The 26,623-nt window shown below is 36.7% G+C and overlaps 1 protein-coding gene across 25 annotated transcripts in view; it reads left to right on the top strand.

Annotated features, from left to right (window-relative positions):
* The window catches only part of ADGRL2 (adhesion G protein-coupled receptor L2), a 295,308-nt gene that overhangs the window by 90,619 nt on the left and 178,066 nt on the right, over positions 1-26,623 (top strand). For 7 of the 25 annotated variants that reach the window (XM_063653715.1, XM_063653740.1, XM_063653678.1 and 4 more), the window contains exon 1: positions 13,069-13,867. The exons of 3 other annotated variants lie outside the window; for them this stretch is intronic. The gene's annotated coding sequence lies outside the window, so the exon portion shown is untranslated. Of the gene's footprint in view, positions 1-11,980; positions 12,397-12,550; positions 12,704-13,068; positions 13,868-26,623 lie in introns of those variants that run through there. 15 more of the 25 variants (XM_054499972.2, XM_054499975.2, XM_063653683.1 and 12 more) reach the window with 8 other exon arrangements.

The following is a 26,623-nucleotide window of genomic DNA, read 5'->3' as shown; positions in this document are numbered from 1 at the left end:
GGAGCCTGCTGGGAAGTGTTTGGGTCGTGGGGGAGGATCCCTCATATATGGCTTGGGGTCCTCCCCACGGTAGTGTGTTCATGCAAGATCTGGTTGTTGAAAAGAGTCAGGGAACTCTCCCTTCTCTCTCTTGCTCCCTCTCTCTCCATGTGACAAGTCTGCTCCCCCTTTGCCTTCACCATAATTGTAAGCTTCCTGAGGCCCTCAGCAGAAGCAGATGCCAGCATCAAGCTTCCTGCAAAATCTGCAGAAACGTGAGCCAAATAAACCTCTTTTCCCTATGAATTACCCAGTCTTGGGTATTCCTTTACAGGAATGCAAAACAGACTAACACAGAAGGCATGTTTTGTTTAGAAGGTAAAGCCTCTTCTCCTGGATGTTGCTATGAGCTAATATACGCCAAATGCTGCCAGATCTTTCCATTTTTTCTTCAGAAGTTGGAAATCCATATATATTTTTTTTGAGATGGAGTCTTACTCTGTCGCCCAGGCTGGAGTGCAGTGGCACGATATGGGCTCACTGCAACCTCTGCCTTTCAGGTTCAAGCGATTGTCCTGCCTCAGCCTCCCGAGTAGCTGGGATTACAGGCACGTGCCACCAAGCCCAGCTAATTTTTTTGTATTTTTAGTAGAGACGGGGTTTCACTGTGTTAACCAGGATGGTCTCGATCTCCTGACCTCGTGATCTACCTGCCTTGGCCTCCCAAAGTGCTGGGATTACAGGGGTGAGCCACTGCGCCCGGTCTGGAAATCCATAATTTTATGGAAATCTCCTAATTTTTAAGAGTTGACAGATGATAGATTAAAAAATGAAACAAAACCAAAGACAGTGTGACCCACTGTCTATGGTGCAAACAAACTACATTTGTGGGCTAGATTTTATACAGGCCACAGCAGTTTGAGACCTCTATTTTATGCTTTGCTGAGAGCTGGGCATATAAAGTTTAGAGAGATTCTAAGGAGCTTACAGTCACGTGGGGAAGAGGACAAGTAAACCAACAAATACAGTGATGTGTAATAAGTTCTATGATAATCAATGTTTATTTTGATGATCCTTCAACACTGAAAAATTCCATATCATCTAAGAAAGATAAAATGATGTTTAGTATAATTTTCTTAGATAGCAAAATACTGTACTAATATATTTTGGAAACTTTTTTTAAAAGCAGGAATGTTGCTGGGAGCAGTAGCTCATACCTGTAATCCCAGCACTTTGGGAGGCCGAGGTGGGCAGATCACGAGGTCAGGAGATTGAGACCATCCTGGCCAACATGGTGAAACCCCGTCTCTATTAAATATACAAAAATTAGCTGCGTGTGGTGGTGGGCGCCTGTAATCCCAACTACTTTGGATGCTGAGGCAGGAGAACTGCTTGAACCTGAAAGGTGGAGGTTGCAGTGAGCACCTGGTGACAGAGCGAGTCTCTGTCTCAAAAAAAAAAAAAAAAAAAAGCAGAAATGTAAAACAGGAATATAACCAAAAAGAAACAGCATTTCAGGTGTCAGCAAAAAATCCAAACATCGCCTTTTTTGGACATTTCTATTAGTTTACTCTTTAAGATAATATTAATAAAAAAATTTCTGGTGATCTGGCAGGGAAAAATTCATTAAAAAGGCTTTTTGGTTGTTGGAGATAGTGTTTCAGGCTTTGACAACTTAGTGAGTCATAAGTGAGCTACGATAGAAATATGGTACTTTTTAGCATAATGTATAATTTGTCGAAGATGTTTTTCCTTTGAATAAAACCAAAATACCAGGGTGCAAAACATAACCCTTGAAAAGTTGAATGTAAGTCCTGTTGATTCTAATTTCTGAGGTTCCCTGGACACATCTTTATCTCATCTAAGTTATTGGGACAGGAAAGTTATAAGGGAGAAGAGTGTTCTAGGGAAAATGTGTTTGACAGCCAACATTTCAGCTTTTCTGAATTCAATAATTCACATGCGTTAATTTCCTGCTTTCCTTGAGATATTTCCCACCTATCTAATGCACGCACACATACACATGAACACACACAAAAACAAACACTCAACAGGATGATTAGTAGTACTAGAAACTCCTTTGACAATTTGTCTACATTTTTGTTTCTTTTTACTTAAAGAACACACACACACAAACATTGTTATTCTGGAAAATACTCAAATTTTCATTGTAATTACTAATTTATGCAGGCACTAAAATTTGTTTACATATGGCCCACAAAAATATTTCAATTAATTGACAAAACAAATTTATTATTATGTAAATTTGTGTGTGTGTTTATATGTGGTGAGTGCATTTATATAAGATTTCTAGGTTATTCAACTTGCAATATCTGTATCAGCAAAAGCAGTGCTGCAGAATATGGACAATATACTGAACTAAATATTACAATGGTATTCATCATTATAGGAATCTAACTCTCATTTATTCCAGAAATACTTTCCATCAGCCAACTACAGCTAGACACTGAAAAGGTCACTGTTCTTCAAAAAGCTTCTGAGAATAAGTGAAATGTTTCAAAATTACTTCAGTATGATTGGTGCATACCATTCTGAATAGTATAATACTTCCTATGCCATACAAAGTTGGGAGCCATTTCTAGATACACAAATGTGAGCAGGCAGCCTAGGCACATGGTGAAACCCTGTCTCTGCCAAAAATACAAAAACTAACCCAGCCTGGTGGCACATGCCTGTGGTCCCAGCTTCTTTGTGGAGGATGGGGTGGGAGGATCATTTGAGCCCAGAGAGGTGGAGGTTATGGTGAGCTGAGATGGCACCACTGAATTCCAGCCTGGGTGACGCAGCAAGACCCCATCTCAAAAAAAAAAAAAAAAAAAAAAAAGAATGTGAGCAGGGAGGGCAGTGCTTCCTAAGAGGAAGTTCTAAGTTCTACAAAGGAGTTTGAGGCGTCTTTTTTCTTTTTAATTAAAATTTAAAATTTAAGGCATCTTTTAAAAATAGGAACTTTTAAAAGACCATTATCTCCCCAAGAGTCATGAGCTATTTTGGTAGACTAGAGACTTTACAAAATTGTATTAGATTGCTGAGAGCTTCTCACACCTGCCTCCCAAGGTTTGAGTATTGTGGGTAATTGGTATAAAATGGCACAGTGTTATAGCTGGGTTTGTGGATGGTTGCATAAAAGTGAGAGGACTGAAGAAGTTGGAGGCTCAAAGTTTACTACATGCCACAAAAACAGATTGAGATATTATTATGTGTGAAATTATGTCCTCTTTGGTAAATTAATGCCAAAGGAAATTTGTTGATAGGAGTGGTAACAAAATTGAAATAAAATCTGAATAAATCCACTCAAACCTAATATAATGGGGCAGTGGAACAGTGGCACACAGGAAAAAAAACGGGATGGAATTTCCAAAAAAAAAAAAAAAAAAAAGGAGATGAGCAGGTAAAAAAAAAACAGATACATATTACCTATTATGTTCTGTGTAGGATATACTTAAGTGAAAGCTAATTTTCCTGCAGTTTTAAAAATAAAATTGATAACGTCATAAATTTATTCTATAACCTCACCAAAGTTGGAAAATTAATCATCGTTTTCATTATTTTTCTGAGTAAAAGTGCATTTTCAGGGAAAAAGGAACAGGAATAAAATGCATTTGAGATAAAATTTTGTGAAGTAATAGTCTGTGAAGAAATAGTATATAGTTAAAATTTCAGATGCCACACATATTAAGCATAGTCTATAAATCCTTATGTCCTAATTAGTTTTGTGTATTAACTTATAAATAGTTTTGTATATTATTGTTTCCTTTCCGTGCGTATTTCTCCTTTGTTTCCACAGATGATTTATTTCTCTAGGGAGGGAGTATGTTTACCATTCTCCAGCAGCACCTAGAGCACTGAATTGAGGAAAGCAGGTTTCTATGACTGCTGAATAATTGCCTTTATTATCCTTACATTTTGAAAAATATGTCAGCCTACAATTTCAGTAAAAACGCAAAATTAAAAATGAATATAGAAAATCATGTGCAAGTTTCCCCTGACATTAAATTATCCTGTTGTGCCAAACGTAGCACAAATGGCCTTCTAACAGGGGTCCTATGCAAACAGTGGGTGATCACGGAACACATCAGCAGCAACACCAAGTCACACTGGTGATGTCAAGGACAATGTATTCCGAATTCCATTTTGTATCTCTTATGTGATATTGTGCCAGAACACAAATATATAGATGCAGATATATACATATACATGTGCACATATATTTTTTACAGAATTTAAATAATTCATTCAAATAAATTATTTAAATGATTTAAAAATTCCTTTGTCAAACAGATTAATGGAACCTTGTTATTCAAAAGATAAATCATTTTATATGAAGTGGCAAAGACCTCAAGGGCTAATAAAGGTTTTATGAGAGATAAACTTTTAATGAATTAATACTTTCTCATGTACTTATTTTCTATATACATAAACATATACACATATGCTTATGATGATATTTATATCAACATTTCCTGGCTGATTTTTAAGGAAACAGTATTTACAATATTTAACATAAAGTGTTTGTAGAGATTTCATTTTTAGCAGCTGAAATATAATTCACCAAAGCAAAGGAGAAAGTTTAAATAATGGTGCTGTAAATGTTATTATTTGTGTAATGAGATAAAACAGACCATTTCTTACATTTGTAATTTATATGAATCTAGTAATGATTAGTCCTGAACAATTTTACTCAGGTCATTCTCTAGGCTTAAAATTTATTCGGCACTCAAGTCTTTTCTCTACATAGGTCTTAATCAGAAGATGTTTTGCTCTAGAAAATGATGGTGAACTAGTATTTATATAACAAGACCTTATGACTCTGGGAAAAATTTTAAGGATTTTTATAAGGCTCAGTACACATTCTTCAGCGAAATTTTGGCATAGTTTCAATTTTAGACTCCACTGAAATTCAATTGGTTTATTTTATAATTAAAAACAAGAAAATCATAGTAACAAAAATATATAATGTATAGCACTCTTGTTTATAATAGAAACATCCATAAGGAAAGAAACATGCTCTAACTTTTCTCATTACCCCAAAGGGAACTGCATCTTTAATCACACAAAGCACAACTGCTTTCTAATTTTGTTTAAAGTATTTCAGTACTTACAAAAACCAGATCAGCTTATTGTAAATCTAGAGCAAATTAGAATCATTGGCCTCTGCTCAGCTCTATGCAAGAGTTCTATGTAAATCATAAATTTAATGGCATATTAAGACACACATCTGTTTCAGTTTTGTAGAAGTTAATAATCTAACTTCAGAGTATTTAAACACTTCTTTCACTAACTGAAAAATTCAGGCAAAGACAGACTTCCCTCAGTATATAAGGTATAATATTTTACTTCCAAATTTTGATAAGCTGTAAATATTCTTAAGGAAAGACAGTTTTCTAAATATTCAATCTAGTATCTATTTTTGACCTTATATGATTTCCTCCTGTACAGAAATATTCAATATAAGCAAATAGACCAGCATTATCATCTCAAATCTACACCTGCATAAAATATTTTGATTTATACATATATCAAGTTTAAAATCGTTTTGCAACAGGGCATTGGAGAGAAAGTAAATATTGAATAATTATATGAAAATGTCAAAATTCATTCTTTTAAATATTTTTCAGATTCTTTATTTGATTACCCACAAATTTATTTTTAAATGATAAATGATAGTCTTCTTGAGATTCAGATTATTTGAAAATAATTCACATTCTTGGATTCCTCAAACATTTACATTTCATAGCCAGCATTTTTACTCTGCTTTTCTCTAATTTTATTTTAACAAACTATAAAAATTGTTTTGTTATATCCATTACCTCTTACCTTGACACGTCTCCTCATATATAGCAGTAACCCAGTATTATAATGAATTATTGTGTTTCAATTGTCTTTAGATAATAAATAAGAAATTAGCTTTTCTTGCTGTGTATTCTACATTGTTTGAATAATTAAAAATATATAGTTTAAATTTGGGCTATTAATTAGGGTAGTAAGGATATAGTACTAATTAAATTGGTGTCATTTTTGGGACAACTAAAGTTGCCGCAGTAATGAAGGGGGCACTCTTAATGCACTAATAATCCTCATTAGTTATATTGTAGATAGGTGATTTTGGTAACCAGGACAATTGACTAAGAGTGTGGATGGTCCAGTGAAACACATTTCCATCACTAAAATAAAACCATTCAAAGAATATATTATCCAGGTGATGGTTTAGCAACATCTTTTTAATGTACAATAACTGGACAGGTTATTTATGTGTTTGTATTTCTAACCTAAAACAAATTTTTCCATAAGTTTTTCATTAAATATTACTTAACAAAACCTTATCATTACTGAATCCTTTCAGTGCTCCTTTGAGATATGAATGACATTTTAATATGATTCTAAATTTGGATGCTAATTTGAAAGAAAACTGATTCTTTTCTATCACAAAAGCATATGCCTATTACATCACTGTTTGGTCTAGGATCTAATGATTGATTTCATACTGACCTTAAGAATGCATTGTAAAGAGTTTCAATAAGTTGAAACCTGAATGATACTATTCTTTTATTAAGAGACTATGTTGATGGGAATTAGGTTTATAATACATTATTTTACTTTGCAAACTGCTGTTCTACTTTCCAGATGCTCAGACATATTTATTTTTATTAAAATGTGCATAACAAATAAAGGCCTTTAAAAAATAAAGCAGCAAAGTGGAGTAAAAGATCATAGTTATATTGATTAGAGAATAAAATCATGAAAAACATTAGTAAGAGTTAATTTATAGATCTGAAGGATCAACCAAAGTCAAAGTCAAACATCTCATGTTATACAACGTTATGCTATAAAAGATTTTCAGAAATGAAACAGGTCCAGGAGCGATGGTCCGCGGCTGTAATCTCAGTACTTTGGGAGGACTGCTTGAACTGAGGCTTTCAAGACCAGCCTGGGCAACATAGGGAGACGCCGTCTCTAGAAAAAATAAAAAAAATTAGCCAGGTGTGGTGACACTCATTTGTGGTCACAGCTACTTGGGAGACTGAGGTGGAAAGACTGCTTGAGCCCAGAAGGTCAATGCTGCAGTGAGCCATGATTGTGCTACTACACTCCAGCCCAAGCTGGAGTGAGGCACTGTCTCAAAATAAATAAATAAATAAATAAGTTTTTTTGTGTTTAAAAAATACTAAGGGATCATAGAGTATAATTATTTTATGCTGTATAATTATGAAAACTTTACACACTTGAAACAGTATGAAAACATTATAAGTGTTATATAATTGTATATTTGACTCACTTTCTAAAATGCAGAGAGAGTGTATGTGAATTTGTTTCCTGACTCTTAAAAGCCTTTGCAAGTTTTGCCATACTACAGTGAACTATGACATGAATAATCAAAGTCATATTCGAGAGGCACTAAAAATTCAATTTGGACTATTCCGTGAAATTGCTACTTGGTTATCTTTAAGGATTTAGATTTGATAGAGTTACTTCTACTGTTAACCATCTCTTTGCTTTTGTTCTGCACCTAAGCAATACATGATACTTTATCAAGAACTGCCCATTCAAAGAGTTGTAATTTTAGATTATTCTTAGTTTACCTTCAACAATTTTAAAGAAAGTTTAAATAAATTTAATTCATTGTTGACAGTGGTGGAGGTTTGTATGCACTAAAAGGGGATCAGGAGGTATTTTATTTTTGTTTTGTTTTGTTTTGTTTTTTGAGACGGAGTCTCGCTCTGTTGCCCAGTGCCCAGGCTGGAGTGCAGTGGCACTATCTCGGCTCACTGCAACTTCTGCCCCCGAGGTTCAAGCAATTCTCCTGCCTCAGCCTCCTGAGTAGATGGGATTATAGGTGCCTGCCACCGTGCCCAGCTAATTTTTGTATTTTTAGTAGAGATGGGGTTTCACCATCTTGGCCAGGATGGTCTTGAACTCCTGACCTTGGGATCCACCTGCCTTAGCCTCCCAAAGTGCTGGGATTACAGGCGTGAGCCACCACACACGGCAGGAGGTGTTTTTTAAAACCATGTACTGTTAATGAGAAAACATGGTTATGAGTATTTATGATGGACAAAATTATTAGAAGTTATAGACAGCTTTGTATAAAATGAGTGTTCTTTTGCTTACACTTTGTGATCTGACAGAAGCATTCATAAAAGACCTATAAGACCCAACTATAGAAAATTCTCAAGATGCAGAGATTAATGAGAGTTATAGGAACAATCTATGGGAAAGAAAAACTTTGAGTTGTTTAAGACTCAGTGGAACAATAATTATGAGGAATATTGTTTTAAATTTGCTTACTTTTGAGTATCATAATGGTAACGACATAAAAATTTCCTAAATCTTTATATACAATTATGCATATATTAATTAACACGTGCAGTGCACAGAAAAAGTCATGTTACCAGTTGAACTAGTGGATGCTTTTTTTTTTAAAGTATTAATTACCAAATGACAGCTATTAATAATTCGTGATTATATACTTCTAAATTATACCATTAAATACAATATGCCTTAATTATATTTATATTATACTTTAAACTGTCATTACTTTTGGAGACTGCATCTCTACATTTTGGATAGGGTTTGGCCTTCTTGGACAAAATTTGCTAAGCCTATAGAGCAGGGAGAATAGCTAAAACCTTACTGGCTTTGCCAAATGCTTTCATATGTTTTTGCTCTACAGAAAATGGGTTTTGATTTCTTTTCAGCCTACATGCATGGCAAGGCAAAAATTGAAAACAAAGCTAGCAACTTTCAACAAGTTCTAGTTAAGTTTGGCATTCATATATTGCTCTGATCTGCTCTAGAGCTTTAACGTAGTTTATTTTCTAGAGTAGGAAAAACTAGTTTCAGCACCAAGCATCATCGACAAATAATGATGAAGAAAATGGAACTGAGTTAGGTTTAGGATATAATCTAGCTAATTTTATTTCTATTTCTGAATTAGAAATGAGTCATTCCACGTGTTTTTTGTTTCTTTTGAGAACTTTCACAAACTCTAATCACAGGCAAAAATACGCTCCCCATAATAGATACAACCTTCCCTCCTTAATAGTTTTCTATAACTGTGTTGCTCAAACTTAATGGCAGTTTTTGGCCTACTCTCAAGCCTCAATACCTCTTCCCTTCAACCCTGACCCTTTTAGAAGTGTCTTAGCTATAGCCATTGGCCAGAGTAGGGCAGTGAAAGTGATACTGTGTTCTATTGGCTTACACTAATCACAATATTCTGCACCTATGTCCATTTTCATACTATTTCAGATTCTTTGTTACTGAAACTACTGTTATTCTTATGTATATTTTAACAAGTGCCTGATCATTTCCCTATAAACAAAGATACTTAGATGATAAATCTCGGTTTAAAAATCAGCATAACTTCTGTACCAGAAATATATGAACCCATTGAATAAAATAATCTTCAGTTTCTTAAGGTTACTTAAATTAAAAACATGAGTTTCTACAGTTGGAAAAAACATGTATGGTTAAAATGTTTGAAGCCCATCAATCTCTCTAACCACATAAGCTAATGAGTTCCTTCTGTTTTCTTTGAATGAAATCACCATGAGTGGTTATATGTTGATTTAACATAAAACAAATGGAGATGGGTGTTTCCTTTGTCCTTTGTAGAATTTATTTTAAAAAACAATTAGCAACCATTATGAATAAGTCGATGATTTTGCCATTACTTAAATAACAATATAGATTGAGTAATTAAATTGATTGGATTGCAGGGAATGCATAACATACTCCAACTCTCCTTAACTTACACACATCTGCAGATATTATTAAGCTTCTCATTTCATTTTTTTCTACCATAACACCTGTATTGTTATAAATTATGTTATGAATTGTCAGAGAGTGCCAGGTAAATTATGTTTTTTGAATGTAGATATACTCTATGGTGTGTGTCTTTTAAGTGTTCCTTTGTAATGGCAGGTTTGTGGCTAACAGCTTAATCTTGAATCTAGCAATATAATTAAACACTATTTCAATTCTTCTTTGTGGATATACAAAGAAGGTTGAAGTATTACCTCTAAAGAATAAAGAAATAATTTAAAATCTTTAATATTTAAAACATTGTCTTACACAAGCAGTATTCTTATATGTAATTTTAAAACATAACAAGTCTATTATATTTTTAGGAGAAAAGGGTGGAACCCTTTGAACTCTACAGAATACACATCCTATTGAAATAAGATTTGAAACTTCTATAGGGCATTTTTCTAGTTTGTATAATTTTAATTCACTTTTGATAAATTCTTCCCCCTTCCAAGCATCCTCCTTTTTTGTGATATTGTCTCTTTAAGAATACAGTGAAGAGTGATTCACTTATGTCCTGAGCATCAAAGAATGTCAAATATATGATGCAGATAGATAATGGGTTTTTCCAGAGATTATTTCTGAGAGAGTTAAATAAATAAGTAAATGAGCCAACATATGGCCAGCTTAATTCAGGCAAAAATGTCTATTGATTACTTACTAAGCTCACTAAATAAAAACTTCAGCCTAAGTTTTGCTTCCCAAAAGAAAATAGGATTAGACTGATGCATGCACTCATTGGGGCTTCTTGTGAATGGTGCCCAGATGAATGAAAACCTTCAAAGATGAACAAAAGAAAGGGCTAAAATATTTTGGTAAATGCAAGTTACTATTAGTTTGACGTATTCTCTTTTGCAATCCTGAATGAAATAATTTTATATTCCTAAGGAGATCATAAAATTACCTCTGAGGTCTGAGAACTAGATAATTCTGCCTTCTTTTCAACGACTTGAAGTAGCCTGATTTAATTTTGCTAGGTAGATCTGTTGTATGTATGTATTTTGACATATGTAAAAACTTAGGTACGTTATAAGGTTTTGCACCAGCTCTGCATAAATGTACTTTATCCAGACTAGTTTATATCCTCCGTGGTTAATATTTGAATTATGTTATGTAAGAAATTCCAGATGTAAGTGTGTATGTAGTTTAAAGCACCAATGCTCTAAGTTGCTCCTTTTATCTTTTGAAATAGTGAGAATATTAAAACATCAATACATCAGGTAGAAGAAATTAGATTATCAAAGTTTCTTTTTTAATCTGAGAATTACAATGAACCCACCAAAAGAACATGTTCTAGTTATTTGGACACATGTATATTTAACCTATGATTTCCTACAAGTAAAGAACAAACTTGACCAGTAGTTGGATTGGATTTACTTTAGTACTACACCTATCTCTGACAAAATACTGATAGGTATTTAGGATCTTCATGTCTTTTGAACAATCTGCTGTTGACATATTAATAACATTGTTTGGAATGATTCCTGAAGTATGATGCTTGCAACATTCCTGCAGCACCAAAAAGTACATATTGTTTCTGAAAGCAAAGCAGCTTAAGTTTTATCCTATTTTCTAAGTTTTAAATATTGGAGAATCATTTTTTTCTTGAAAACCAAGGTAAATATGCTTATTTAATTGATGGCTGCCTTCATTAGTAGAATCAGTGGTTTACAAATACATCTGAAAACATAGCGGCTTCCAGCTCAGAAATTTTGTAATAAAAAAAAATCCATGTTTGAATTTTCTGGCATGCACAGGACACTTAACTGGCTTTTAAACGTTTTTCCAGCGTGATTCGCCCTGTCCTGCTCTGTTCTTTTCAGCTTAGGTCCACCGTTGGCTCTGCCTGGCTGTTTGCTGACATTGCCAATGGAGAGAGGCAAGGAAGTGTGTTCAGAGGACAAGAGCAAAGGCAGTTTCAATGTAAGGAAATGAGGGAAACAGACCTAACAGCTCTGTGACTATACTTGAGAGCAAAGAGCCTTGTAGTCTCCTTTCCTTCCTTTGCTTATCCTGGTGAGTTTAATCAAAAACAAACAAAACGCTCTTGTGAAATATAGTCAATAAAGTCAAAGTTTAGCTGGCTCTACGTAACTACAAAGAAAAAAATCATCGCAATTTAAAAAAAATGTAACTTTCATTAACGAGCGCGCCGGAAATCTCAGGTATCAAAGACGCATTAACCCTGGAGCGTCCCCCTCGCGCCGCAGCCGGACGGAGGCAGCCGCGGCGAACAGACGTTCTTTCTCTTCCAAGCAGTTACACAAAAGGAGGGCTACGGAAACTAAAAGTTTCGGGGCCTCTGGCTCGGTGCGTGGAGAAAAGAGAAAACCTGGAGACGGGGTGGGTGAAAGACGCATCCCGGGCGCCTCTCCAAAGTCCAGGCCGGGAGCAAGCTCCCGGGCCTAGAGGGGGGGGGGGCCCGAGCCGCTGGTCACCTCCCTGCGCCCAGCCTCGGAGCGCCGCGCTTCGCGGCGCTCTCCCAAATACTCTTCACCCGCTCCAGAAATAAAATAAATGTTTTTAAAGTGCATGTGTGTGGACAGGATGGAGAGCGCGCGCCGGCGGAGCGCGCGGAGGACCCAGCGCGCAGTAAGTGGAGTTTGGGGATGGGCTACGGGTTAGCGGTTGAATGGGTGTGTTAATGGGGGGAGCTGGAGGCAGAGCTCGGGGATCTGGGGGTAGGGGGAGCGCGAGCCGACTGGGAGGGGAGAGAAGGGGAGGGGCGCGAGCTGGCGCAGGCCGCCTCCGGGGCGCGTTCCACGGCCGTGCGCGCGCGTCCCTCGCCGCCACCGCCTCCCGGACAGCCCTGCAGCCGCCCCGCCGGCGGAGCCGGGGCCGGCCTGGTCCTCGGGCGGCTGCTCGGCCACCGCCACCGCCGTTCGAACGGCTCGAGCCCGTAAGTATCCCCTTTCGCTCCCCCTCCCTGCCGCTTGGGCGCACGGCCGCGGCAGCTGCTCAAATGGAGTGGAAAATGGCCATTGGGCGGCAATGAGTTATAGATTATCTGCTCCACGTTTTGTACTTAGCTGCCTGTAATCTTCTTTTGAGTTTGCCCGAGCCCCTTGCTGGAAAAATCAGGAGGGAGAGATTTGTCCTTTGCCGCTGTACACGCTAGTATGTTTATATGATTAGCCCAACTGGCGGGGAGGGCGGATTTGGGGGAAGGAGGAGGAGGAGGCTGGAGGTGACTCCAGTTCAGACCTCGCGGAGAGTCTGTGTCAGGACTTCGCATTCCCCCATCTCTCTCTCCCTCTCGCTCCCTCTCGCTCCCTCTCACTCTCTCTCGGCTCACACACACGCAGAGGTGCTGGGGCGAAATCGGGAGCTTACCAGAGAATTCCTTGGGATTGTTGGGGGGGCATCTCCCCTCCGCTGCTGTGTGTGGCGTGGCTCTTACCGGCTCCTCCTTGCTTCCCCGAGCCCAAGTCTGCGCCGCCAGCCTTCCTTGGGGCAGCGGCCACCGCTCAGCCCCGGCCGGGAGATCCGAAATGTGAGGAGGGGTCGCCGCCGCCTCCCGCCCCAGGCCGCAGGGTCGGCGCGAGGGATGCCATTCCGGCCGGGCTCTCGGGGGGCTGAGGGGCTTCGCCTGACAAACTGAGTTGGCCTCGCGCCGCCGGCGCCCGCCCGCCGCTTCGAAGGGACTCCCAAGTCTGCGCACCTCTGTCAGGCTTTTGCCTCCACCACCCCTTTCGCTCTGATCACCGATTTTTTTTTCCTAAGGGAGCGTGCGGTCTGGGGGTGTGTGCGTGTGTGTGAAAGACCCCTCTTGAAGAGCGGCGTGTGGGAAACTGCGGGAAAATGTTGACTTAACCCCAAGAGCCGCCCGGCGCTGGCTGCTCGGCTGGAGGCGGTGGCGGCCGAGCAGGAGGACGCGCCGAGCCGCGGCGCCGTGTCCGGCCGGGGAGCTGCGGCGCTGCCTCCCGCGCGGACTCGGCGGCCAAGGACCCGCTCGCGGCCGGCCTCGGCCCTCTCCGGCCGGGGTCGCCGCTGCCCTCCGCGCCTGTCCCCGCGCTGCCCCCGCGCCAGACGGCCCTCCCTCGGGGCGCGCTCGCAGACGGAGGTAAGAGCCGCAGGAGCGAACAATGTGCCTCTGTGCCCAGCTTCGGAGACCTGTTTGCTTTGCGCCTCCAGTCCGGGGGTGGATGCTGGAGGCGCAGGGAGCCGTGGGTTAATGGGGCTCGGCTGTTTCTGTTCGGTCGGCCCAGGGGGGAGACCCGCGCTCACTCGGGCTGCTCGCTCCCTCCCCCCAACCCCCTCTTGGAAATCGATCCGCAGAACTCTCAGTCCGGTCCAGCCGGCTTCTCCTTTTCTCGTGGAGCCATTGTAACGCTCTCCAGGCATCAGTGTAGTTGCCGGGGGCGCTGGCAAGGGGGATTAGGATGAGGCTCCCGTAGCCATGCATTTTTTAATTTCATAAAAGCTTGGGGTCGGAAGATTCCGCCCGTCCTTTCACTGGGGGACTGGGGAGGAGTAGTGTGAAGCGCGTCCTCGGCGGGGCTTATTTGCTTCGGGCTCTGGGGCCCGGGGCCACCCCAGCGTCCCGCCCGCCTGCCCTCTGGTCCTGGACTGTAAGTGGAGCGGGGAGGCTGAGCGGCTGGAGCGAGTTCGGGGGAAGTGGACGGTGGGGGAGGGCTTGGACGAGTTTTTGCGGGTTGCAGTTCCTTCTCGTCGGTGGTTAGGTGGTGTGGGGAGGCGAGGATGACAGCAAAGCGCAGCCAGATGTGGTCGGGCCGCCCCCGGGACTGGCTACGATTGGGAGCGGCGGGGCTGCTGCTGCCAGGGCGGCCTCGCGGGGCGGGAGGGTGCAGGGGCCGGGGACCCGGCGGGCCACGGGGAGGGCAGAGAGCCTCCCGGACCCGCAGTGAGAGGGCAGCAGCGGGCCGCGTTGGGCCTGCGGGAGAAGTTACGGAGTGTATGCTGCTGGAGTGGCTGTGGGACAGGGAGCCTCGGGAGCCTGGTTTGTAGGATGGGGGTGCCACTGGCGAGTGGCGGCGAGAGAAAGGCGTGGGAGGAGCGCGAGGGAAGGGGAGACCCCCGCGCTGCCCGAGCGTGGGCTCCTTGATTGGCTGGGGCGACCCTCAGGCAGAGGGGGCGAGGGCGAGCCAAACCATGGAAGCGCCCCAGCAGTGTGGAGGTGCGCCTGCGAGACTTCTGCGCTTGGGACCCGTAAAGTTTGTTCCTTTCGCCAGACTGCGGGGTTGGGGTGAGGGGAGAATACTGGAAGCTTTACTTAATGGTAAAGTGTCGCTGAGTGGAGGCTTTTTTTTTTTCCCCCCTCAAATCCTCTGTTCACTCTGTGCTCTCAAAGCATAGTTGGGAGGGACAAGTCCTGCGGTATCTATCATAGCCTTTCTCTTTTTAAGGACTCCTCCTCCTCATCTTTTCTCCCTCTCCCCGCCCTCCATTCCGTTCTTCCCGATACAAACTGTTGTCTCAGATTCCGACCGAGGAAATGTTTTCCTCCTGTTTCTTGAAAGGTGTCAGGCTGCTTAGCAGCTTCTTCCAAGCAGCCTGGGAGCGTCTGAGCTGCAGCTACCAACCATATGGTTCCCGTTACAAAGGCCAGGTTCTAAGGCACTCTCTTCCCCACCCCGCCCTCAATTCTTTGATTTTATTCTGCATTCTTTCAGTACGTTCACTTCTCTTCCCTTTTCCAGAGCATAGATTTAACGGACGTAGTTGATTCATTCATTTCCCTGTCACTATTTATGTCTGGAACGGGCCCCACCGAGTTTGCTCTTTGCTCAACGAAGTTGCACAACGAAGAAAGTCACATCCTTTGGTAAATAATTACCTGTTAGGATGTCTCTTGCTAAGTCAGGTTTGATCTTGGGCAAACCTTAGAAAATAGGCACTAAAGAGGCAATATGCGTCCAGAGCAGAAAAATAGAATAGTTTTGGTACTCATCTGTGGCAACATTCCAACTTGTGATGGGACTGTTTTGACCTAACTAAGGGTACTTTGTAACTTTAAATTTTGTATCTTTGTAATGCTTGAGAAACCCTTTAAAAGAAAATTTACTTATGTCTAGGTGTGTTATGGAACTTTTTGTTGTCTCTCCCTCCACCCTTCCATAAATTTATGCATAATAGAAAGAATACTACAGAACAAATGTTCTGTTGTATAGTTTCTTCAGACATTCCGATTCTCTCCTTTTGTTGTTTGCCTCTAAAAGAGGTGCCATTTCACATCATTCTGCACAAATTGTTTGAATTAATGCAAGTGTGAATTCTTACCGTTTGAAGGGGACTATTAGCATATCAAAGGTTTCTTAGCTTTAGCTCAATTGAGAAAACTTCAGCCTGTCTTCCTTTTGCTTCCAAGCGGAGGCCCAAAGGGCAATGAGAATTGTAAAGGGTAAAAATAGGGAGGTGGATTCAGGCTGTGTTTCTGAACTTTTACTGTTTTGTAATTATGTGACGCAAAAACATTGTCTATTGCTGTGGAGCCCTTGCAAATGGCAAGACAATTATTTTCTATTGATAAATGGTTTGTTCCTAGAAAAAGAGTGACCTTTTGTTTTATGATAGTCACCGTTGCCTGTCTTTTGGGGTCCCTTCAGTGTAAGAGAGAGTGAGAAAGCCTTTCCTTCTAACTTAATGCTTTTTTAGGAACTACACTTTGTTTTATTAGTAAAATGAAAAGGGCATTTAATTAGTTTTTAATTAGTTTCTAAAACAATAGAAATTTTGTGATTAAAAGACTCATTTGTACACGTAGGAGACTTTGTTTTTTATGTGCTAAATAAATAGGGAAAAAGTCAGCGGAGGATGTTGAAAATTAAAACCTCAAATGAACTTGACACAACTTCTGTTGCAAATAGGAGCTTGGAAAAGTTTTTTTAAGTGAAGATTCAAATTTTTGTGAATTCTATTTAAATAGAGATAATTCTGTTTAAATATTGTTTTGTTTCAAAATTTTTGTATCTTGTCAAACAGTAAACTCTAGTATTCAGTTGGTTTATTTTAAAAAATATAGTTTATTTGTTCTTGCTTTTTTATGTTTACAGAGAGAAGATATCTTTGAATTTCTTGTAACAATTCAATATCCATGAATGAGAAAAACAAGAACAAGTGCTTGGGTCATTTGGGTTAGTTATCAAGTGCAGATGGGTCAAGGGGGAACTTTTATCTTCAATTTCTTGGGAAGAATTAGTTTTATTTATTTGACTTAAGAATTTACAAAACTTGGTTCCAAGATGGATATGAATTTCAGGGGAGACTTTTTTGGAGATGTAAGCTCATACTTTTTATAGTTTTACCTTAGATGGTTGGTTGCTTTTGAATATGAATTGATAACCTTTCATTTACTAATGTTCAAACTCCTTGCTTTTATTTTAATAATGAAAATGAATTCCAATATAACAATTTCAGAGGGGAAAAACTATCATTAATTGCCTAACATTTTTAGCTTAAGTGTAATCGGATGATACTTTTTTTTGGATTACAATTAGGTTTTTTTTTTTGTGCCATTGAGATTGTATATCATTATATCATTACCCTGAAATTATTTTATGGTAGTTTATTTATCTGATCCCTTCACTTGTCTAGGAAGTACTTTAGTGGTTAAAAAAAAAAAAAAAGCCACATTGATGTAATTGCTATTATTGCACTTAAGTTGCTGTTAACTAGTCTGCTTTGAATGCAGAGTGTTATAAAGAAAACAACATTATCCTTTAGAGCTATTAGTGATAATCTAAAAATTGTCTTGAAAGCATTGCTCTTCACTTTATATGAGGGTGATCTTGAATTCAGTAAATCTCTAAAGGTGCAAAATGTAGTGAAAAGAAGATTTTTCAACATTTAGATGACAAAATTGGACTACTTAGGGAAAAATTAATGTGTTGTAGAAGCACTTCAGCTGCCATTTTCAATCACTGGGTTACTATGTGTTGGCAACAGAAAACGAATTTAGAAATGGAGATAGCTCTGGGAGCAGGTAGTTAGGGAAATCAGAATATTGAATCATGTGGGGTAGAACAAACCAATTACTTCAGGTTTTGACTTGAGAATTTCCAGTAAGTATAATTTTTTCCAGGCTTTTGACTGTCTGCTTTATTAATGGACTAACATCAAAGCAGGCAACAAAACTTCCAAATGTTATAAAAACTAATATAAATATACAGATCTCACATGCAGTAATACAAGTCTCAATTTAAGACAAACAGTTGGGGTTTTTACTGCAGCAGTTTTCACAATCAGCAGAAACATTAACACCAGGCTTCTGGGTGTTTCCTTTTTTGAAATGAGCTAGAAGAGAGCTTTAAAACTAAGGTTTACTTAGGGTTAATCTTTATTTGATCATTATTGAAGCTTTCTGTGTTTCATTAAATTTAAAATAACGTTTTAGTATCTCAATATAAGAATATGTGAATTGAGATTGAGATGTCATGAAGGTCAAGAGGTAACGAAATCTACAAACCATAGTAATAAAATGTTATTGCTTTATTTTCTATCATAATATTTATTTGACCTCACTTTTGTCAATATTCAAATAACACTCAGTTTATTGACAGGTGTAGGTGGAATGAAGAGAGCATTACAATGTATTCTAAGATGTAGGTTAAACATACTTGTACCTACCTAAAAGAAATCTGTTTTCATTTTAACGAGAATCCATACCGCTTGCCCAATGCTGATATTTAAGAACATAGATTAGGGCTACTTAGATTAGGAATGGAAGACAGCTTTGGAAATGGAGGAATTTAGTTTCACATAAGGTGCTATTTTTACAAAACTTTCTTCAAAGACTGTAGCACTTTTGCCTCTTACTGTTTCACCGTATCTGATTTTGAGTCTTGAAGGGAGAGATGCGCATTTGACGTCTGTCTGCTTTTCTGCAGAAAAGATTTATGTAAAAAATAAGTGCAATTATTTTCAAGGTAATATATTTTGCAAATAAAATGCATCGTTACAAAAAAAATGGTTCCTCAAGATTATTTGCAAAAATGCCTAGCTAAAAACTTTTCAAATTGATAGATTTCGATAAAGCATTAAAAATAGCAAGTTTAGCTACTAGACCTGAAAAGGAGTTGAAGTTCTGTGAATGCTTTGGTCATATCAGTTCCTATGGATTAAATATGAGTTAATGTAACCTAAATGGATAACTTTTGTTGCTATTTTTAACAAAGATTAGAACATTTCTGTTTCCAAGATAGATTAAAATCATAGTCTAGTTTACTTCTCTGTTACATAAGACTAATTATTCTATAGCCCCACCCAAATATTCATCTCTTCAAATAATTCTTGATTGAAGGTTGAAAGGTCGAAAAGTATTTAATCACTCAGATTATTGTAATTAGGCTTGATGCTATCACAAAAATAAATTGAGACTATTCTCTAAAATCTTTTTGCTGCTTAAGATGCTCTCAAAGATTGGCCAGGTAGTGATTATATTTTTTAATGCTTTAAGAAAAAGCTTAAGGAAATAGTTTCTTTAACACAGAGATGAATAGTTAATTATTGGAATTAGGGAATTATAATCCTTGACTTAGTAATTTCTAAAGGCGTAACAAGGGTCTGTCAACCCTAAATTTTACACAGGACTTTAATTTGGTATTTTGTGTATGGTATATAGGTTTTGTTAAGCATGTTAAGTATAGAAATTTTCTTAATGTTTTGATTGTTTTGATGTAAGTATTTTTTGTGTGTGTGTGAGTCACGGTGTCATGAGAAAAGGGAGATCCTAATAAAAAATATTTAACATTTTTTTCCTGAGATCATGTATCTGCTGCACTAAGTAGGCAATAATTTGTAGATATTTTTTGATATATTCTTATCCAACAATTTTTAAAAGCTTATTTTATTATTATTATTTTTTTACAAAAAACCTCCTATATTTGACAAATAAACATTATCTAAAGGAAAAAATGTAGATTGAATAAAGGAAGCAAGCGCTTAACACCTGCAAGTAAAGTGCAGCTTATAGCAAAATACTATTGATTGCTTTGGAAGCAGAAAGCAAGTTTAAATACAATTTGTCTAATTACAACGAAAATGCAGTTTTATGAAGTAATATAGTTTGTCTTCACAGATGATTTTATGCATTGTCTGGTAGTAAGTGAAATCCCATCACACTTCTATAAGTTTGTTCAATTACCAGAATGACTAAAAGAAAAAAAATCAATTTAGGTTGAAAAACAACAGAAATTAGATTACCTTGGTTTGTAGGAACTTGCCAGCAGTGTCTACATTGCTTAATATCAAAAGTTACCATGTTCACAGTGTAAGGATATTGGCGCCTGTCGTAATATGCATACATTTATTTTCTTGGTGACTTTTCTTAGATGCAGAGTTTTTTCTTTTTGCTTTTCATTTTTGTTTTGTTTTTATGAAAGCTATTGCATGACATACAAGAAACTACTTCCACTGGCATATTCTCATTTATTTTAGAGGTTTGTTTTTAAGTAGTTGCTTTTCCATATTCCTTGGATTTATAATCAGTTGGTATTTTAGATTAGTGAAATATCAGGTGTAGTTTTAAGAATCAAAAGAAACCTACTCCATTATAAGATATAAATAGGTTATTATCAGCAACCAAAATACATTTTGGCAATTCTTACTACTGACTCTAGAATTACATTGAATTCTAAATCCCAAATTCTTGTGGCAATAAAGTAGCATGGGATTCATCGTAGCAGATAGCTGGGCACCTGTTTTATTACCACCTTGATTAATTCCGGCACCCAGATTTATGGAAGTGCAGGAACAAGCACAACCGCTACTCAAAGCCACCCGGCTGTTTTTAGGTCATGAAGTCAACTTCCTGGAATTTCTAGGGAAAATAGTTGAAAGGGGAGGACAAATGTCACTTTAAATAGAGATGTTTAAATCAGATTTCTGCCTGAGGGTAAAGTTTAGGTCTGTTTTAGCCCGGATGTAATGTCTCCCTCTACAGAGCACAGCATTAATCACGACCTGACAAGAAAACGTATGCTGAGCAAAACGGGGCCCCTGTTGGTTTTGTCATTGATTTTTCCAATCTGTGAGGAGTACATTATAATCATTAAAATTCAAACACAGGGATTACACCTTAATCTTTGAATTTCAGTGTTGAAATTAGTTATCTTAAAAGAAGCCTATTTAAGGCTGAAAAGTCTTTGGAGGACTTTTTTTGGGGTAGATTTAGTACTTTAATAAAAACAGAAATATATGGTTAAAAATTGGGTAGGTTAAGCAGATGTTAACTTCCTGAAATATGTGACCAAGTCTTAATTCTGTTTTAAAATGCATTAAGTAACATTTATATATATTTTTAAATCTGATAGAAAAAAAGAGATGGAGATAAAAATGAACTATTAGTTCTTGGCTATGAGAGATGGGAGAAGTTGAAAAGATGGTTAACTTTAGTCTTAGCATCAATTCAAGCGCATGTTAATTTGTTAGAACAAAACCAGATACAGTCCTGTCTTTTTTCTGGATGAATAAGAAAAATCTTCAGCCATCATACTAGCGAAGAAGGATGTACCATGAGGTTCCTAATAAAAATGGGGTTAATTTTGCTATTTTCAATCATTAGGTAGTACTTGTTAACCCCTTTCTTGGTCACACATATGTACATACATAAACACACATTTTATAGTCTGTTTCTTTGTATATATCAATACTCGTTTATTATTGGCTAAAAATTAGGAAGTTTAAAATGTAAAATACGTATGATTAAGGTATCTCTTTTAAAACTGATTTTGAAAATGGTATGACATAAATATCTGTTTTGCTGTCAAATATATCTGTATCTCCTGCCTGTGGACTGAGAAATGCTTCTACTATCCACACTTTGCCTCCTTTTATAGGTATTTTTACATCAGTCCACACCTCAAGCTAGTTATTACTCTGGATTTAGATGACAGAATAATCTAACCTCAATTACTGTCAAAAATGGCACTTGACTGCTGGGGGTGGGTTAGGTGACCTTGTTTTGACTAATGCTTTCTCTTGAAGATGATAGTAAATAGTGTCTATTTATAGAGCGAACAAAAGAGAATTCTGTTTTCTTCATAAAGTAAGTTCTAATTCTAATCATTTATTCTTAACATTATAAGTACTATGACAGCAGTTCTCCATATAATGGGCAAACCATTACAAGATTGTAGATAAAATTTTTAGTTGATACAATATTTCTGTTTTATGCAGACTACGTTTACTTAATCAGTTTTCAACTTCAATTTACATAACAAATAATCATGTTGAAAATGAGTTTCCCTGTGTCTTGTCTTTGAAGCAAAGTATTTCTATGTGGAATTATTATTTCTTTATTAAACTGGTACCATCTATACGGAAATTTTCTCTGCATTAAAAGCCTACCATTTTATAGTGTTTGCTACTGTGGTTATTGATTAGAAATTACAGAACACATTTCTTGTGTACCATTTTCTCCACTCATCTTTGTGTTCTTAATGTCAGGATGCTTATGGTGTATTTTAGTTCTTATAATTCCTGACTTTCCTATGGTTAAAATCTAAGACATTTTGGGAAACATTAAATTTTAATAATATTTTATGCTTATGTATTTTTGTCCTAGTAATTGTACATTTTTTTTTAGTTTGATGAAGGCTTAATGTGTTAAATGACAGAAGATATACTGAAGATTCATGTACTGAAAATAATACATCTCTCCAATATTAAAGAGATGAGCATAATTCTAAAACACTTCACTTTGCCTCATATGTGTCAACAAATAAAAATTACACTAAAATTATAATGTCCTAGACATGTTCACTTTTACTAAGGACATTTAACTTTTTTGCGCTTTTCAGAGTTCTGTCACAAAGAAGATAATGTTTGAATATTAGGTGCTTCCTCTTGATAGCTCAATAGATGAATAAATAGGAATGTTCTCCCACTTTGCTTTTTCTGCTACAAGTGCTGTGATACCCATAGCCTGCACGGAAATGACTTTTCATATTGTTAAGGGTTTTAAACTAGATCTACAGCCTGAGTATCTAAAAATATACATGAAACAAAATTTGATTACTTTTTCTTAAGCAGAGAACCCCACAAAAAACACTGCTGATTTGCTGTTGCTGTTCCTCTTACCTCATTTGTTTCATTGGGAAAAGATATAACTGATACCTCAGTATGATATTTCTGTATGTTTTAGCATATCTTATAATTTTCCTTTGTTCAATAAGAACCTTAGTTTTAAAAAATCACTTTTTATAAGCCTGTCAGTTCATTTCTAGGTAAGTCAAACTGGCTTTGCCTGAAATTTCCAGTCAGTATTTACATGTTATCAAGGTGGTATGTGTATGTTGGAACGGAGACATTTTAAGGGAGAGGGGCATCAACGTTCTGCAGCAACACGTTTTTTGTAACACGTTGCCCCCGAGACTTAGAAACTGTTCTTAACTTTCTGTTTTTTGCTCCCTTGGCAGAGATACATCGCATCATATCTCTGTATACTTGTGGAAAGGAATATGGCAGAAGAGCACATTGTGTAAACAAATCTAAAACAAATTTTGAAAACATACTACAGAAGGGTAAAGAGCATTTTGCAACCCAGATCAGTTTTTCTTTTTTTTTTTTCATTGAAATGAAAATAGATTTTTCATAAATACTCTCCAGGTGTAAAAATTAGAATTATTCAGAATAAGAAGAAAATATAATTATCACTGCATTCATTTAAAATTGATCTTTTATCTTTGATTTTAAATTGATCCTAAGATGCTACCTTTGTTTACTTTGTGTTCAGAAAATGAATCAGATAAATGGGCCGGGCAGCTTTTTTTTTTGGAGTGGTCTATCATTTCAGGCTGGTGCTGTGTAAGCAAGGTAATGTTTTCTTTTTCCTTGAAATACACTGTCTGAATATGTCTTGGGTGACTTTGTGAAAAGTTTGTGTATCCTGTCTGCTCAAGTTGCCATCTTAACCAGGATGGAGGGCAAGAATAATCATGTTGAACCACAGATTTTCAAGAGCAATTATTTTAATCAGGTAATTGGTAAGGAAGAGAGAAACATGCTGGATAGTAGAGTAGTATTTCTATAAAATGGTGACTTGCATTTTTACTAAGGTAGCTGCCCACATGTTTCAAATATTTTTGCTAAACCTTGTTATTACCTGCAGAGGGAGCTTTTATATGCGATGAAATAATCAAAGCAGTATAAATTGACATTTCCTTTTGAAAGTTATGTTTTATTAAAATATTTTTTATTTTTGTTTGAAAAAATTGTTCTAAGGAAAGTAAGGCATTTTGAGGTTAGCCAAATTATAGTGCAATTTAATGTACTAAAGGCCTTGTGTTTATCATTTCCTTTATTCATAGATTACAAATGTGCCTTATAATTTCCTTTATTCACAGATTACAAATGTGCCTTTTTATATTTTTGATTAAAAATAACTTAAAATATAATAAAGATACCAGATCCATTTTGAGATTATAATTTTTTATTTATGATTGTCTAAAGCTCAGAGAGAATGACTGCAGAACTGTCTTGTTTAAATGCATAGTAGTTGTTACAAGAGAGATCCCAGCTTTTTAGGTAATTTTCCAGATATGTAACATATTATTAAATGACCAATAAACATATCACAGTGTATTACATTCCTCTACATTTAATTAATAGACCAGATTAGATGAGTTGCATATGTGCTTTTCTAAACACAAAAACGATCGCTTTGGCTTAATGACTTTTACTTGCAATAATGGACATGAGTTTAATGACATTAAAACACGGGAACTACTAATAAGGACCTACTATTACATGATTTAGAAAACTGCTGACTAACTTGGGAAAAAAATGAATGCAGGCAGAATAGACAGTACTTGATTGAAACCTGAATTCTGTTTATGACTCTGTGCCAGCTGAATTTCTAAGGAATTGTAAGCCAGATACTTAGAAGTACTTGAGAGTTTTTCATTCGGGTGTTTAGGTAAGCAGGGCGATAAGCTTTTAGGGGCATTTGGATATTTTTTAGTGAGTAGAATTTTTCATATTGCCTGCATACACTTATTTGTGCCAGGAAATTTAATGATAGGATATTATATTACATTTTATTAAAAAATCAATTCCAGTCTTTTCATTTTTCCATTTTGGTATAGTAACATCATTTTGGAATTTGCTTGTTGGTTGGTAAAGAATAGAAAGGTTATTATCCATTATGTATCTTTGGAAAGAGATGTAATAGTTCATTTCTCTTATTTTACCAAGTAATAATATGACAAAAATATTTATTTTGCATTTTAAAAAGCTTTGTTTCTTAATGAAATTCCTTGTTTCAGATTTATTATTTTAGTAGCTAACCTTTACTAATGTGAAAAGTCAGATTGTTACTGTGACAAAGAATAATCCTCTAAGTAAGGAAACTTGTTTAATAAAGAGATTTATGGTACTGGTATGGGCTTTTTTATAAGAATTATTCTCTCAGCGTGGCCCCGTATTATCTTAACAAGTGTGTGCCACATTTATACAGAGCATTTTTATAACGGGGTAAGAATATTAGCAACAGCAATTATATTTCAATAGGATTAAGATGGTATGTTTTACAAAAGTATACAAATGCTTCTTTTCCATACAATTATTGATAGATACTCTTTACTGCCAAATTTATGTCATTGTCTTAAATAATATGATAAAAAGATATTTCTTGTCATAGTTGGTTTTTAATATAATAGGCACTGCAAAATGGGATCTGATGTTATAGTTCATTACCTTTTTTCCCAAAACCTCCTTCACAGTGAGGCAAGGGTTACTGGAAAATTCATTCCAGGAAAATGGTTATGTGAGGCACAGTAACTGTCACAGAGTGCATAACTTCTGTGAGGTTACTGGAAAAGCACAGCTAGGGTAAGTTCTACCTGTTTTGTCTTAAATTTGAAGGTAGACTACTGAGTGATTTTTAAAATACTGAAATCTGAATCCATTGAAAAGAAATTGTACTGAAAAGTTAATCAAATTAATTGTTCTCATAAAAGTATTATTGGTATTTTATTAAGGATGTTTATGACAAGGAAATTGATTGGTAACTGATTTTCGGTTTAAAGTAACCGTGATCTTGATAAATTATCAAAGAAAATTTTATCACATATTCTTGAATTAATAATAAAAAAATACGAATTTATGATAAAACATTCTCTGCTTCTTTGTATATACATTATTTAAGCATAGATGTGTATATATTAATTGTTCTTGCATCTGTGTGAGCAGACTGGTTTTTAAAATAATAAACTATTATGAATAGTATATATTATGAAGAATAGTCTTCCAAGTGAGAGTATTATGTATTAAGAGGATAGATTTGAAATAATATTTTAAATATAAATTTTATAAGAATGGGAGTCAAATATTTGAACATGTTAAACATCTTAAATGGAAGTTACCAAAGAATATGATAAACCCTAAATAAGATTAGAAAATTTATATATGTATATGAAGAGTCTAGAATGCAAAATTATAAACCTGCATGTTTTAATAACTTATTGGAAAAAATTATTTTAAATTGCCCTTGTTATTCCCAGGATTTAGAAATTAATATTTTATTTTAGGAACAAAAATAAACAATATTAGTGTCGTTTTGCCTGTTGTATGTTTCAAAGCCATTTCTTTTGCCTATTTAATAAAGATTTTCTCAAATTGAAATCTTAACAAAGGTGTAAAAAGAATACTTTTTGTTATCTACAGTGTAGTAGATTTTGTGGTGTTCAGGTAATGTTGTTAATTCAAAGCTGCACTAAAGAGAGATGTTAAAATCTTAGAATATCAAGTTTGTTATTTTAAAATGAGAATAAATCACAAAATTTTGTACATTTTCTTCAAAAATTTAAACACAGTAGCATTACCTTTATTTAAAAATAAACACAACATCTAAGGAAATCCC

The sequence above is a fragment of the Pongo pygmaeus genome, chromosome 1 (genome assembly GCF_028885625.2).
Source record: "Pongo pygmaeus isolate AG05252 chromosome 1, NHGRI_mPonPyg2-v2.0_pri, whole genome shotgun sequence".
Taxonomy (NCBI): Eukaryota; Metazoa; Chordata; class Mammalia; order Primates; family Hominidae; genus Pongo; species Pongo pygmaeus.
Note: the sequence above shows the minus strand (reverse complement) of the source record. Positions and strands in the feature narration are given on the sequence as shown.